General features: G+C 37.5%; 1 protein-coding gene across 1 annotated transcript in view; it reads right to left on the bottom strand.

Annotated features, from left to right (window-relative positions):
* Positions 1-4,858: 4,858 nt before the first annotated feature.
* Positions 4,859-5,078, bottom strand: part of LOC311299928 (H-2 class I histocompatibility antigen, Q10 alpha chain-like) — a 23,794-nt gene continuing 23,574 nt past the window's right edge. Inside the window, exon 12 of the mRNA XM_084423886.1 lies at positions 4,859-5,078. This exon is cut by the window's right edge and continues 166 nt beyond it. The gene's annotated coding sequence lies outside the window, so the exon portion shown is untranslated.

The following is a 5,078-nucleotide window of genomic DNA, read 5'->3' as shown; positions in this document are numbered from 1 at the left end:
GTGGGACATCCGACTATTTTCCAAGAAGGGGCTCAACTGATTTACAAATATCGCGAGGCAGTAGCCAATGACAGCACTAGGAGTAAAAGCTGCAGGATTATGTAGGAGTATACAAATATGTAAGAGTATCGTACGAATTTGACAACTTGTTAAATCTTGTGAATTATTAAGACCTTCAGACTATGTTCATACTGATTGGGCTATGGGTTTTGTGAGAAAAGGTTTAAGAAACAACAAATGCTTGATAAATTATTTGATTTAGGGTTAAAAACAACACATACATTGCAAATATTTACCTATGCAGCTTTCCGTCTCCTCCGTTTACTTGTCCTCAAACAATATGGGGCTGACTGAGTCCGAAAGGCCCTTTTGGTCTTTTCAGCTGAAAAAAAAGAAAAGAAAATATCATTATGTATAATTAATAATATATAGGATTATTTAAAGGACAAAGTACTGCCTTACAAATATTGGATGTTACATTATAAAGCATTAAAAGCATGGCAAGTGTTGTGTTTAATATGCATTTACAACAAATATCACTTTAAAACTAACAATTCTGGGGAATAGCATGGTAAGTTTTGTGATTACTGCCCTGTACTACACCAATCACAGTAAAACTAAGGTTACTGAGGTTTAAAGCATGGTAAGTTTTGTGGTTACTGTCCTTTTACCACACCTATCACAGTAAAATTAGGGTTACTGTGGTAAAAGCATGGTAAGTGTTGTGGTTACTGTCCTTTTACCACACCTATCACAGTAAAATTAGGGTTACTGTGGTAAAAGCATGGTAAGTTTTGTGGTTAGTGTCCTTTTACCACACCTATCACAGTAAAATTAGGGTTACTGTAGTAAAAGCATGGTAAGTATTGTGGTTACTGTACATTTACAGTACGTATCACATTAAAACTACCAATAGTGTGGTAAACGCATGGTCAGTTTTGTGATTACTGTCTTTTTACTAAACTTATCACAGTAAAACTAATGTTAATGTGGTTAAAGCATGGTAAGTGTTGTTTTTACTGTGCTTCTACTACAAATACAACAGCACGTCACGTGACAGACGGTGATTAATCACCCTGTTTAGAATTAGAAAGCAATGAAACGCAAAGCCTCCGTGGCGATGACAGATATAATGCAGTGACTAAATGTGAGCTAATCTTATTAATATCGACAAACAGAAAAGACATTATATCACACATTATTAAGACAGCGTATTTATTACTACTTACCAACATCTGGCACACGTGAACTGATGCCAAATATCGCGATGTGTTCGGAACGAGACTTCTTCAGCGCGATTTCCTACTGATAAAATATCATTTTTTAAATATCAATAAACAGCAAAGCAATCCAGCTTCATTGGCAATAAGATCGAAAAATAACATTAAAAAAATATATAAACCATGGTCCATGATAAGATAAAATCTTGTGAATTAATGTTGATTAAACAGGTTCTCTGCTGCAGCCCGATAGCAGAGCCCGTCTACGGAGAGCCTGCCCACTCCCTATTAAAGGTAGGGTAGGTAATCCTGTTCAGAAACACTTTTTTTTATACTGGGTGAAATGGTCCTTCCATCCTGATAGTAGTCAATACATTATGTGTTTAGAAAAAGGAATGAAAAAAATCAGACCTCTGTAGCAGCTGCAGGACAGTAAAAACTCTGACCAATCACTGCCATTCGGTGCGAATGTAAAGAACCAATCAGATGCATTCATGTCTCGTGCCCGCCCCGAGCCCCACTGCGCGCGCTGCCCTGCGTGCACTCATCACATGTCACCGTTCCCGGAAATATTCAGCTCAAAGCACCTGCATATGCAGTCAGCGAAGGCAAACAAGGCAAAAACTACTTCCTCGGACCCTGCCCGCTCTCTTGAACGACCTCCTCTGCTTCGCCCTCAACCCCGGACCTGTCCTCGAACCGACGATGCGGTACTTGTCTCCGGACTCGGAGTGTACGTTAGTCTTCATTAGAGTCAACAATGTTTTCATCATGGAAACTCTTACATGCAAAACACCGTATATGTTATGAATCTTACACGAAATTCACCTTCATCACAGTGTAACTGATGGTAATGGAAAAACGTGTATCAATGCAACCTGTTTTTAGTTTTGCCTTATAAATATAGCTCGTTACCGAATGAAACTTTACCATTATCGATATGCTAGCTTGATAGTGAGTACTAAAAGAAATCTTATTTGTTTATATTCATAGTGATAAAGTTAGGTATTTTATTACATGTGATTCTGACATGATGTCACTGTATGTACTGCGCTCCTTCCTCTCCACTCGTCTCAGGTAATAAATGCGTCTTGTTCCAGCTGAGCCTGAGCGTTTGGCGTCGCGCGTTCATGTGTTTTGGGGGCGTGGCTTTGGAAGGAGCTCAGAAGGGAGGGGGTGGAGTGAACGGAAATAATGAGCTGTGTTTATTGCAGATTAAAAGGTCTACAGTCACTCGATTTTTATATTTTCTTTTTCAGAGTACTTACATTTTAATTATGTATTGGTATATAAAGACAGTTTAAACAAATTTGGAATGTTTTTTTTTTAGAAAAATGATTACCTACCCTGCCTTTAAGCTCTATTGCACCGAATTTTGGTTGTAGTACCACCAGAGTCCAACTGGGGGGCGATCGCCATGAGTGCAGAATGAATGGGAGTCAATGGGGCTAGACAGCTAAATTTGTCTCTTTCACCCGATTGCCGTTGAGAAATCTCAGATCTGATTGTAGATTTTGCAAGTTCAACATGGGTTTTAGGTCGAAAGTTGAATGAACGAGTACTTATGTCCTTTCGATTTCTTACAGGTTGAGTTGTTGTTGCCCATAACACGCTAGCATTCTGCTAATGACGTCAGCATTCTGACGTCATTGACATTTTGAAAGACTTTTTAAAGCAAATAAGTGACTCTAAAAAATCTAACACCCAGCAATGTGTAATTTCTTTGCATCTCCTTTCGAATACAACATTCAAATTACTAGACAAAAAATTATATCCTAAGAAAAGTGGATTTTGAAGGGTATACCGCCATTAACCTCCATTCATTCTGCACTCGTCCTGTGAGCGCCCTCATATGGAATCAGAGTGGAACTGCAGTGAGAGTGAAACTTCTCGCCATATTAGACATTCTCTACCGATAGGCAGAAAGAATCGTGCTGTGATCACGAAAGACGCTTCCCATTTAAAATACATTAGTTTAAAAAACGTGCTGGTATTACGAAAATAACGAAATAAACGTGCCCGTGTCACGAATCAATAGATTAAATTATGTGACCATTCGCCCCCATTAGAGATTATGAGTTATGTTTCTGTACAAAAAAATAAAAAATAAAACAAAAAAATAAATAAAATAATAACACGTATTTCTGCATGCACCTTCGGCATCTGCACGAGATGGAATCGTGAATCTTCGTACGATTAAGGGGCGGGACGATGACGTTAACTATAATACATTTCTGCGTGCAATGCATATGCATTTTCCGTCAATAGAACTTTAACGGGAGGGTTTTGCATACCATATGAACGCGAAATGTGACTTTGGCGTGTAAATACTACGCCAAATGAAAATGAAAACTTGTGGTATAGATACGCAGTAGTAAGAGACTGGGTTGAAACATCATGTATGAGGGCAACAAATGTCATGAAGCCTTAATGATAATCTTTGAAGAATCTTGATAATTTCTTCCCACAGATATGTGCATTTTTGACTAAAGAGGGCTGAGAATATTTATAATAATCTATCACTCACAAAACACATCATCTAGCACAGTTTTATCACTGGTACAAGTGACTGGGGGGGGGGGGGGGTTGCATCGCTCGATTATTCTCCAGCACTTCACATCTCTCACAACAGTTTTAATCAGCATTTAGTCCAAATTTGCAGTTTAAACAATAAATGTCACATGATTTATCATGTTTTTCTCCTTTAAACTCACTCAGGTAAATGCTCAAAGATTAAAATTACAATTAATAAAAACGTCTTCCTCCAATTCCTCCATCCTCATTCTGGATAAAGGTCAGATGTTTAGAGTCTGGATGATGTCAATACAGTTTAACAGTAAGGATTCAACATCAGAGTTAGGATACTAAACTTACAAATGAATAAGCTGCGATCCATAATGAACTTAATTTACATAGGAAAGAAATGTCTTTACTGAAATGTCCAAACCTGTATTTAAATACAGCAGAGAGCTATTTATACATGTTTTACTGTGAAGTTGGAGAGTCTGGACGTGTTGTGAAACACTCTCAGTAACTGATCAGAAATCAGTGTCAAGAGTCATCAGTCAGGCAACAACGAAGTTGGAAGAAAAAAAGCGTTTAAAACTGTAAAGGATTAAAAGTATTTAGAGTAAGAAAGTAAACAATCACATCTGGTTTATAATGAGATGTTCTCAATACATTTGCATTAAATTCTTAATTAACATCTAAAAACAAAATGTACAAAATGTGCATGTTTTCCTGGTAGTGAGGAAGGTTTACCCATCAGCACTGCTTTACACCAGTGGTGTTTACTGATGTACAGGGATGAGGAGGATTCACATTTGAGACGAAGGTCGAGTCTGACACTGACAATAGTGATGATACAGTAACAAACATTAAAGTTGTCATTGACTGGACACAGATCAGCACAGCTTTTTAAGGAGGATATTTTTAGTGTCTAGCAATGTCTATTTTTTCAATGAATTTTAGAGCCTTTTCAGAGGCGGCAGTAAAGCACTAATATTAATATTAAATATTAAATATTAAAGGGAAAGAGGAACTGCATAAGAACTTCACTTTGCAATGCGTCTCTTCTGAACATAAACCAACACATTCATTTCACAAAGGACCTTTTGAAATCAGTGATTTTATGAACAGGTGGTTATTAATACATTTCTAATACAAATAATGACTCATGCGTTTATAACACTCCTCCAGAGAGTTCACTGGGATTTTCATGCAAGTAATAAAAGCGAATCATGTAAATAAATGTAACGTCATTTTGCTGGTTGATTGAGGATGTGCTCAAATATCCACACGGTTGATCTGATGTTTGACCTCCTGATGCTCTTGTAAACGCTGTGATAAACCTCATAT

Source organism: Rutilus rutilus (assembly GCF_951802725.1).
Source record: "Rutilus rutilus genome assembly, chromosome: 11".
Lineage (NCBI taxonomy): Eukaryota > Metazoa > Chordata > Actinopteri > Cypriniformes > Leuciscidae > Rutilus > Rutilus rutilus.
Note: the sequence above shows the minus strand (reverse complement) of the source record. Positions and strands in the feature narration are given on the sequence as shown.